The sequence below is a fragment of the Mytilus edulis genome, chromosome 5 (genome assembly GCF_963676685.1).
Source record: "Mytilus edulis chromosome 5, xbMytEdul2.2, whole genome shotgun sequence".
Lineage (NCBI taxonomy): Eukaryota > Metazoa > Mollusca > Bivalvia > Mytilida > Mytilidae > Mytilus > Mytilus edulis.
This window is the reverse complement of record NC_092348.1, coordinates 79,276,270-79,288,057: the sequence shown is the minus strand read 5'-3', so window position 1 is coordinate 79,288,057 and position 11,788 is coordinate 79,276,270. Positions and strand designations below refer to the sequence as shown.

At 32.4% G+C, this 11,788-nt stretch overlaps 1 long non-coding RNA gene across 1 annotated transcript; it reads right to left on the bottom strand.

Moving 5' to 3' along the window:
* Positions 1-5,391: 5,391 nt before the first annotated feature.
* LOC139525484 (uncharacterized) lies at positions 5,392-9,726 on the bottom strand. The gene is made up of 3 exons (XR_011664903.1): positions 9,591-9,726; positions 7,424-7,700; positions 5,392-5,555 (listed from the first exon to the last, which is right to left on the bottom strand). It is a non-coding gene; the product is annotated as an uncharacterized lncRNA (long non-coding RNA).
* Between the last annotated feature and the right edge of the window lie 2,062 nt (positions 9,727-11,788).

The window sequence follows — 11,788 nt, the reverse complement described above, 5'->3', positions numbered from 1 at the left end:
CAACTGTTTGTTAATTTTATCATCTTCTGCAGGGACGAAAAAAAAGTGTACGGCAAAATCCAGTTAAGTAATGAAATTTCTAAATCATACAAGGCATTTGAATTTTATTCATCTAGGGCATGCTATGTTTTAAAGCGTTTCCAGATGCACAGGTTTAACTGTACTCATAGTAAATTTTGAGGTGAAAATACGGCCATTTTAGCCATAGGGTCCACATGAACCTTAAATGTTCTTTTCAGTTTAGTTATATGTTTCAGCACATGTAGAATTAACCCCAACTTTAGGTAAACTTGTTGTCTCCTTGTGAAATATAAAACATATTAAAAATGATTTCCTGCTAAAGACTTTTATTGATATAATAGTTAAAACCTTCTTGCTTCTCACTAGACAAGGTATACTGGTCTGTATCACTACAATATAATAGTTATTATGGTGAAGTTGAATTTCATGTCATTTATTCATCATTCACTCACGAACTTGTATCAGAAAAAAGTATCTCTGTAAATTAACCTCAGTTCCAGGTATAGAGATGTGGTCTGTTTCTGTGACATGTACTTTTGACCATCCACAACAACCTGTGATGTTCAGTACTTCAGTACATTTGATTATATTTCCGAATATCATATATAGGCGTTTTGTTTTCTAATTTTTGGTCCAGATATTAAAGCGAGGCATTTTGTTCTCTATTTTTTATTCAGATATATAAATATAGATTGGCGTTTTGTCTTTTATATTTTTAGGAAGTTCTTATTTTCCATGGAGTAGCCTACATTTCAAATATGTAATGATGGAAAACTGTCATGTTCAACAATCCCATTTTTTTCATTCAGGCCTGTGTTTGATTGGATTAGTATTTCTTGGAGCTTTTTCAAATTAATGTACTAACCAGTTTTGATGTACTGCAACTAACAAATAGTGTTATTGTCATCTTGACAAAATGACAACATAAAAGTAAGTGTTATAGTTGTCTCGACATAAATGACACTTTCCATTTGATATTTTCGGATCATTTTTTCCAATTAGCCTTCAGTATGTCAAATATTTTGCATACATCTTTTTACTGTATTTTTCAATGCTCATAATATTATTTTCCAATCCCAATCCGGCCCAGTTTTCATAATGCAAATTGTTTCCCAATATTTACTCCTATATTTAAATTGAAATTTGTGGTACGCATGGTAAGAGACATCTTTATTTTTTTTATTGTACAGATATATTTGAGATCAAGCTTTAGTGATTTCATTTTTTTTTGTTGGGCAAGTTCATAGACTTTAAAATCTCAGGTTCATTGAATATTTCATTTTTATTTCGTTGTGTATGAAACATTTCGGTTTTCATAGTAAAATTTGCTTGAAATCTTTAGGGGTACCCTGTTTTGTCCTTGGAAATTAGAATCAAAATATCTTCGATCTTTTATGTTTTCACATATTTTTATTGCAGCTAATAGTCTGAATTCAGGCTAATTTTGTAGGTGGTTGTGAAATGACAGGTATTATAATAATTGTCTTTGTAAGTGTTTTTTTTTTAATTTAGTTAATTTATAAAAAAACTAACTAACTAATTTCATTCAGTATAAAATCCAGTACAAAAGGATCATCGCTGAAATAACATGTACATGAACACATAGAAAATCAAAACAAAAATAAAACATAACAGACAACAATTGTGACACTTATAACAAGCAACATACAAAACACCCGATTCATTATTATGCAACTATTTCTACTTTATATGTTTTGGGGTTTAGTATGACGTCCATTTTCACTGAACTAGTACACAACTAGGAGCCAGCTGCGGCCTATCTCCGGGTTCGGGATTTGCTGCACCGAAGACCCATTGGTGGCTTTCAGCTGTTATCTGCTCTTCGGTCGGGTTGTTATCTCTTTGACACATTTCCCATTTCCATTCTCAATTTTATTTTCTCTTTTCTAAATACCTTTTTTATTGAATGTATCATCAACATTTTGTGTATAAGGGTATTGCATGATGTTCGGAAGGCTAAATCACATTCGGATGTTTGATTATAAAATAATGCACCATCGTTCGTGTCAAGTTACTAAAGTGAATTGTTCATTTGTTGTATTCTTTACAATAAAGAATGGTAACATGGAATGTGTCAAAGAGACAACAACTGGTGGTATAGCAATCGTAATATACACACACCAAATATATTTGCTCCACTTCTGCTCCATAAAATGAGGTCAATGTCATGTCTGACGAACGTGTAGACCGTGCTTTGGAAGGATGTCACATGCCAGTAACAAAATATATTCTCTGAAACTGACATCATCAAGATGCTTGATTTCTTGATTGACAACATATTTGTGATGTTTGGAGGACGTGTTTTCCAACAGATTGTCGGAATTCCAACTTGGGAACCAATTGTGCCCCTATTAATGCCGACTCGTTTATTTATTATTATGAGGCTGACTTCATACAGGAACTTCTTAGGAAGAAAGATAAGAAGTTAGCAATATCCTTCAACTTTACGTTCCGCTATATAGATAATGTTCTCTCACTAAATAATACAAAATTTGGTGACTATGTTGAACGAATCTATCCCATCGAACTAGAGATAAAGGATACTACAGACACAGTTAAGTCTGACTTATATCTTGACTTACAGCTAGAAGTTGACAATGAGGGTCGTTTGAAAACAAAACTTTATGACAAAAGAGATGATTTAAGCTTTCCAATTGTGAACTTTCCATTTCTAAGTAGCAACATTCCAGCAGCACCTGCATACGGAGTATATATCTCCCAATTGATACGATATTCCCGGGCTTGTATTTCCTATCATGATTTTCTTGATAGAGGTTTGCTACTCACAAGGAAGCTTTTAAACCAAGAGTTCCAAATGGTGAAGTTGAAACCATCCCTTCGTAAATTTTACGGACGCCATCACGAGTTGGTTGACCGTTATGAAATAATCGTTTCACAGATGATATTGGATATGGTCCTTATGTCGTAACTACAATACCCTTCTCTTTTCACGAATGTGACCTACCGAATTAGGCTATTTACCGGGTTTGTAATAACATAAGCAACACGATGGGTGCCACATGTGGAGCAGGATCTGCTTACCCTTCCGGAGCACCAGAGATCACCCCAAGTTTTTGGTGGGGTTCGTGTTGCTCCATCTTTAGTTTTCTATGTTGTGTCTTCTTTACTATTATTTGTCTGTTTGTCTTTTTATTTTTTAGCCATGGCGTTGTCAGTTTATTTTCAATCTATGAGTTTGGCTCTCCCTCTGGTATCTCTCGTCCCTCTTTCGTTTGTGTTACTACGTCTTTTGATTGAGGTAAGCCATTCCAATTGATATTTTATAGTGTGTCTTTCTATGATGTGATGTTACACTGTTGTTTCAGATAAGGGTGAAGATTGTACCATTAAAAACGTTTAAATCCGCTGCAATTGTTTGCACCTGTCCTAAGTCAGGAATATGATGTTCAGTAGTTGTCGTTTGTTGATGTGGTTCATAAGTGTTTCTCGTTTTTTTTTATATAGATTATACCGTTGGTTTTCCCGTTTGAATGTTTTTACACTAGTATTTTTTGGGGGCTCTAGCTTGCTGTTCGGTGTGAGCCAAGGTTCCGTGTTGAAGACCGTACCTTGACCTATAATGGTTTGCTTTAATAAATTGTGACTTGTATGGAGAGATGTCTCATTGGCACTCATACCACATCTTCCTATATATAACAAATATAATGGGACGTGAATGGTCTCAATTATTTAACAGCTGAATGAAAATAGGAAATGTGTACCGTATGAGTACAAAGTACTGAAATCTCAAATCATTTATGGCAACAGATAATGACAAAAAGTCCTAACATGCAACACTTTAAGGATAACCTTCAAAGATGTATGTAGGGGCGACAAGCCAGTGACGGATCTAGAAATTTTCATAAGTGGTACCCCTTGGCTGACCAAGAAGGGGTCCGCTCTCGTCACGCTTCAGTGATTCCCTTTATAACCAATAAAAAAATGTCCACAAAAGGGAACCCGGGCCCCGCGCCCCTAAATCCGCCTTAGACCGAATTCTTCTGTCCCTATAATGCATATATTTACTAATTTACATTTGCTTTTCATTGATTTTGCTATTTTCTATTTTTTTTTTTCTTTTTTGCAAAAAAAAAAAAAAAAAAAAAATAGAAACTAACAAAATCTATAAAAACCAATTGTAAATAAGTAAATATATCCATTATAGGGACAGAAGAATTCGGTCTAAATCCGCCTCTGCAAGCTATTTTAAAACGTGACTCCTGCAGACTATGACGACATCGAAATTTATAAGAGTTTTGTTCTCCTCTTTCAACTGATATCAAATACAGCCGTGTTATTTCGTTAACAAAAGTTGATCAAGTTCGATTACTGGGCATCCCTTCTATAAGTATTAAAGTGTATAATAAAATTGAGAATGGATATGGCCGGGAATGTGCCAAAGAGACAACAACCCGACCATAGAAAAAAACAACAGCAGAAGGTCACCAATAAATACTTAGGGAGCTACCATTTGATTTTTATGGGGGGGCTAGGATGAAATTTGAAAAAAATAGGCAGGACAGGAGTTTTGAGTTAAAAAAAAAGGCAGGATGAGACACTTGGCAAAAAAAAAAGGTAGGATGACAATTTAGGTAAAAAAAGTCAGGATAAACTAATAAAAAAAAGGCAGGACCGAATAGAGTGAAAAATAAAAAGGCAGGACAGAGATTACAACTAAAAAAAAATGCAGGACAAAATTTTTCATCCTAGCCCCCCCCCATAAAAATCAAATGGTAGCTCCCTTAGTTTATTAAAATATGCGTAGCAAACTTGTAGATGACCTAATACATTTAAACATAATGATTCACTCTGCATGGGACTAACACTTCGCTATGAGTGTTTAAGGTTGTCTACCCGTTGTAGATTAACTTAGCCCGATTTGACACAACTTTTTGGATCTTTTTTTATTCCAATGCTTTTCAATTTTGTTGTTTTCATTTAACCCTTAAACTGTTTTGATACGAGCATCACTGATGAGTCTTGATTTTACGAAACGTGCGTCTGGTCATTAAAAATATCGTACTCAGATTTAGAATTATTCAACCAATCAAAATACTGGATTTGTTTCAAGCACTGTACTTCGATTACTGAGTTTGATGTGTATACTGAATTTACAAGTCGGGTATCATTGATGAATCTATTTTCGGACCTCTGCTACTAATATCACAATGAAAATGTGCCAATCATTGACTTATATTACTGTTTGGTGTGAGAAATAAATTAGCTTTGACACCAAAAGTAATCTGCAATTATCAATGTTCTTCAGGAAAAACGTGATTTTTATTACAACGATTTTCAATCAAATTCGTCATATTGTTGTAAAGTCTGTCAATCACATATAATAAAACGGATTTTTGATATTTTATTTTCGGACATTCTTATTTTATGTTGATTTTCTGGTCTCTATCTCAAGAACAATGCAATAAAACGATGATTATAGTTCATTTGATGGACAGTTTATGGCTATTTTTACAGGCGGCTAACCATGATGACATCATTCCACTTCCAGTTTCCTGCAAGAAAAAAAAATTAGTCTAAATACAAAAAAAACACCAAAAAAATGTGAGTGAAATAAATGCCAATTGTTCATACATAACATATGTCAGTTGATCATTTTAAATTGAAAACATGTTAAAAAAGGAGAAATTTCAAAAATAAATTACAGGAACGGATTCAGGCGCCCCCGTAAAATTTGCAAAGCATGGGTTGCCCTCAGCTAGAAGAATGTTTCGATAATTTTACCTAAACAATTAAGTTTGAGCCCCCTAACCTAAAATGCTAGATCCCTCACTATGCTTAAACAATTACGGGTTGACAAATATATGACCGTATATATATATAGATTTTAAATTTGCATCCAACATATAACATAACACTAGTAATAATTCGATAACGATTTTTACAGTTCATTACTAGGGAAGAAAAGAAAGATACAATGATTTTTATGACATTGACACGTATGATATACATTATTCAATTATCCCTACATAAAAATGTTAGTTTAAGCATTCATTACAATAGTTTGACGGAATGGTTAAGATTGGAATGATACTTATTGATATAAAAAAAAAAAACTGACAAAAGAAAATAAATTGTTAAAAAGACCTTAATAACAGAACATTCGGTATAATAAATTAAATAACACTAAGTCTTAGCTAAGAGGATGGAAGAGAAGACTGATACCCCTCTAAGAGAAATTGTCAACCTCGGCTCCGTCTCAATTGACAATGTTTTTTTTTCTTGAGGTAGAAATCTGCTGTATGTCTCTCTTAGCCATGTATTTATTATTGGAAAAATAATTACTTAATGTTTGTACATTCATAATAATCTGACACTAATGACTAGAAGTTGTCAACTGTCTTTTTCATTTTTTTTAATCATATATGACGATTCATTTAAACTTACTGAGTGTTTCAATAATTATTGAACGGGAAAAAAAATATAGTTAAAACGCCTATATTACACAATCTACAGCTTAGTAACAGATAAACCATGTTAATTTCAATGTATGGGCGCAGCATTTTGCATTTGAAGGGAACATGTCGACTCGAGTGACATATATAGAGACTATCTGTGATTGGTTGTTGTAAATTACCAATTAAGCATATTTCTACTGAACACTATTATGAAGGTTTCACGAAGGTATGGTGGAAAAAATCACCAAGAAAGTCCATAAAAAACAGCAGAATTCAAACATAATTACACCAGTTTTCTAAAAATAAGAAACTGATTTCTGAAGAAAGCTTTGACAGAGACGAGGCAAAAAATGTTGTTGTCAGGGGAGTGTGTCAGGTAGATTTTGGAAATGAAATGGATATCCTAGCTAGTCTTGTAAGAACCTTATTCGAAATAGATGACAAAATATATATATTTCGTAAGTTAACAAAATACAGGAAAATAATATGATGTGGTGTAAAACCCCATTATTAAGACTCACAAAAGGTGAAATTTATATTCCGTCAGAAGGTATACTATGTATCTATCCTCCTCTCCCTTTACCCACGAATATCAAATGTTCTTCTTATTTGTATATCGTCAACTTCCAGATCTTAAGAACTTGACAAATGTTCTTTCATTTGAAGGTTTTAAATAATATACATGATCGCTTATATCGAACAAGCTGACATTTCGTTTTGTCACACGATTAGTTAGGCAGAGCCAGATTTTAGTATAAGTTCCAAAGAGCTAAAAGGAGCGTTTTATTCGCTCAAAATGTAGTGAAGGTATAAACTGCGAAATAGAATTGAAAAACATACAATATAAGATTATTAGAATTTTACTCACTAAATTTGTACAGCAAGTGGACATACAAAAACCGGGTCTGATTGAAGTACGACAAAAATAAGAGAACTTAACTATTTTGATAAATCTCAATACTTACCATGAAGATTAACGACGACGGCTGAAAACTTTAGCCATAGCCAATGAGCGTGCGTCTTTTAAGCAACAGCCAACTCCCATTGGACTGCACTTCATGAGATTGGGTAATTTATAGGTTTTCATTGATTGGATCATACACATTTGTGGCATCATTCTACATGGAACAGCTTTTACATTTTCGGTCATTTTACATAAAGTATACGGATTGTTCAAAAATTTGCCGAAAAAGCCGCCTCCTCCTTTCATCATCATTAATGCCATTGGATTCATCTGTGCATCTGTAACGAAATAATAATCACATTACAGTGTATGTTTCACAAAAGTATAAAATTTAGAATCGAAATAGGGAACATGTCAAAGAGACAACAACCCGACCAAAGAGTGACAAAACAGAGCCGAAGGCCATCAATGGGTCTTCAACACAGAAAGAAAATACCACACCCAGAGGCGGACTTCAGCTGGACCCTTAGCATAAATGTGTACTAGGTCAGTGAAAATGAATGTCATTATCAAACTCCAAAACATATATTGTAGTTTTGAAGGGCAGACGACAATAGCGAGACATTAAAAAAATATTGTATTTCCCAATAAACACCAAAGATAAAAGCAGCATCTTGTTCTAACTAAGAAAATGTTAACATACAATGCAAACATCACAATTAAAGCAAATCTTGTTTTTACTTGTCATTTCTATGTTATAGCATAAGTATGTATTTACAAGAACTAAATGCTTCTATTTTGTAATTTTGAATCAAATGATGCTCCTCATCATCGACGATACTTAAGGGGGTTCGCGGGTCTGAATCATTTATATAGGATTTCTCTATATTTTTCTATAAATGAACTTTATCTTATAGTTAATAGAAAAATAAAATAAAAAAGTGGGGTCACCGTTCATTTGCTCTCACAATCTTCCTTCAAAAGAAGCATACATTTTTGTAAAGGTGTTTTTTTTCTGTTGAAGTAATAGGAGAAATAAAGGTAATATCGAAATAAAAACAAGAAATTTATTACAGAAATCGCTAAAATTTTACAATAATTTAGTTTAAGTACAGCTTATATGGAAATTATATTAAAAAAGATAGGTCACCGATGAGTTGAAAAAGATATTTCAATTTTAGAGCCAAAAAATGGCATTTTTCCACCAAAGGGAGATAATTTGGAACTTTTTCAATGATGTATACATTTTGAAAGTCATCTGGGGCCAACACGAATTGATTGTTTTGAATGATTTTTGTACCATATGATAAAGTAACAACTACAAAAGGAAATAAATAAAATTTGTAATGAAAAACAAATGTTTGATTTTTTTCTGAAATTTTTATACCCTCGAGCCTCCTTAATAAAAAAAAGTTGTAAGGGCTCCGCGGAACCATGTTTCTCGCCTACTTTTGCGATTTTAAGTGTGATAGGTGAATGTACATAATAGATTTACAGTTAATGAAATAAAATGTTTGAAATGTATGAAAAAAGTTCTGCTTTAAAAATTAATACAGACTGTCAGTATGCAATCAAATCTATAGATTTATAAAAGAGTTGAAACATTAATTTATTAAATGAACAAATGATAGGAAGATAATTTTTACATTTTCCTCTAGATACTATCTTTTAATTGTAAGAAGCTTCTGTCCAACTTTGTTAAAAATCCAGGAGGGTTATGAATCTAATAAATGATTTTAAAACTTAAACTTCAGACTGTATGTAATGTTAACTGGCAGAAAAATAAGTCCATTTATATAAAGTAAAATACGAATAAACAGGATATTTAAATAAAAAAAAAAAAAAAAATTCTGGATACTATCTCTCCATGTTTGGTACAAATCCAGGATAGTTTAAGAACGCTTTAACCACAGAGTGAATATTTGTGGACGACGCCGACGACGGAATGTAGGATCGCTATGTCTCGCTTTTGCGAAAAAAGTCGCAGGCTCGACAAAACTTAGTATATATCATATATAAATAGAAACTCGTACTTGTGTCATATATAACTATTTTCACAGAAAGTTCCACCAAAAAATAATGTTATCCTTTCAAACAAAACCAGTCTGGTGCATAAGTTCAATTACAATATAAACCCTTTTTCGGTCAATTTTTTTACAGGTATATTTTTTTTTAATATTTAAAAAAAAAAAAAGATAGACAGAAAAATCTTATAAAATTTGACTTACATGTACATCCAATTAAAACAGCCAATAGAAATATAATTTTTGTCCTCATTTTGATATTTTTGCCGGAATGATAGTATAAGCCGCCTGTAGATCCGAATGACTGTTAAGAACAACAACGCTCACCTTATATGGCCCATTGAAGCGTGAGAGTGAGTGACAGGGGAAAATTACAACACACAAAACACAATTTGACATTTTAATGGAAAACGGACAGTTTTTATAGAAAGTCTTAATATATCTTGTATTTTGTTCTATTTATAGCATGAAATCTATTGCAAAGCTCTATGATTAAATTTAAAAATAAAATTATTTGTTGAACATATATTAATCTACAAATGAACTATATAGTATTTTATAGTCAAAGTCAAATAATAACTATGATATATATGGTGATAATGATGATGATGGGAGTTTTTAACGACCTTGACTGGCTATACAGCCCTCGCACGGTCGGTTTAGTGATGATTATCCCTCATCCGGGTACTTATGCACCGATGAAGCTTTTTCGAAATCTATGTTTGCTGCGTGTTGAATATGTACCTCCGACGCTGAGATGTCGCACTTCCATAAAAGCGTTGTTCTTTTGCTTTAGTTGTTTTTAAATGTGTGTAGTTATTTTTCCACTGTATGAAGTATTGTAATATAGCTGCGCTAAATGAGCAATTTTGACAAAAATCTTATCTAAAATTGTCTTTCTAATCCATACTGATTTGTTCAATTGTTTTTAATCAAATATTACAAATAATCAATTATCATTGCTGCATGTAAATCAAATAAGACAGATATTACATTGCTTTTTATTTTTGCATGGATGCGTAGGGTTCTTTAAAAAAATCGTCTTTAATTGTTCGAATCACACGGATCTTTGAGAAATCTACTGTCAATTTGCCAGTAAACCAACGGGTTATGAAAATACATAGTTTGTCGTAAAGCGCATCTGGTGGGTAAACTTGTTATTACTAGACTCAAATCATCCATTTCTCAGACCAAACATGTTCTTGGTGGCCTTGAGCTGTTTTCTGCTCTTTGATCGGGTTTTATATTTTTGATACATCGCCCGTTCTCAATTTTATAAGTATCGTAGCACAAGAGAATACATTTTAAAACACATTGTCCGTATACAAGGCATTAAAACTTAAAACCATTTTTCGTACATCAGTTTTATGAAATATCAGCCTTCAACATAAAAGTCATGTTTATACTTTTTATCACTTTTAACTATAAATGGATGTTCATTAATTATCAAAGTTTTGATGTTTAAAGTTGTTTGTTTATTTATGTTTTATGACATCGTCAAGTTTGTTTTCTATTTTTCTTATGTTTTTTTCTTCAATCTCTGCCGATTTAGTAAAAATAATTGACATTGAACTTTATTTTTTCCCTTTATTTTTTTTTTTCGAAAGTAATTAAGTTCTACTTGTAACATAAAAGAAAAATGGTAAGATTGATTTCAAGTTTTTCCTTTAAAAAAAAGCAATTTTAAGATTAGCCATTTTATTTCAGAAGTCGAATCCTTTTAAAGCCGATTATACGGTATTTTTTTCCCATTGTTTAACCCCATACGTTTGCCTTTAATTGCTTACACCCTATTATTTGAATTTTGGTGATAGTTGTCCCATAAGAATTATATCAAACTTTTTTTTATAAAGACTCCCAAAAGCAAATCGGTGTGTGTGTTCAGGTCATATTATCAAGACAAAAGGAAACTTTGCGACCATCTAATAAACTCAAAAGATTTTTTCTCTCATTTTGTTCTTAGTAAATATACAAATATCAGAGTTTAATAGTTCTATGTTTAACGGACAGTCATTCGGGAGTCGGCTATGATTTTCAAAGAAAAGTAAGAGATTTATGTCTTTTTACAAGTATTGTCATTTGATTGATTGTTCTTGTTCGTTTCGACTTAGTATACATATGAAATTATGTCGGTTCGTTTTAGTGGGGGGAAAGGAGCCTGGAGGAACAACCAACTTTGCGAGTTAAATTTACTGACAAACCTAATCACATAAAACTGTATATCACAATTCATTCACCAACCCCATGCCAGTAGCTTCTAAAAGAGCCGATATATTACCATTTTATAAATATTTTAGATTTCAAAACTTATTAACATATAGTATTGCTTTATTGATCGGTGTTTAACGCTTCTTTCAGCACTATTGTGCTACTTTCTGACGGTCAGTCTTTTTATATTGCTG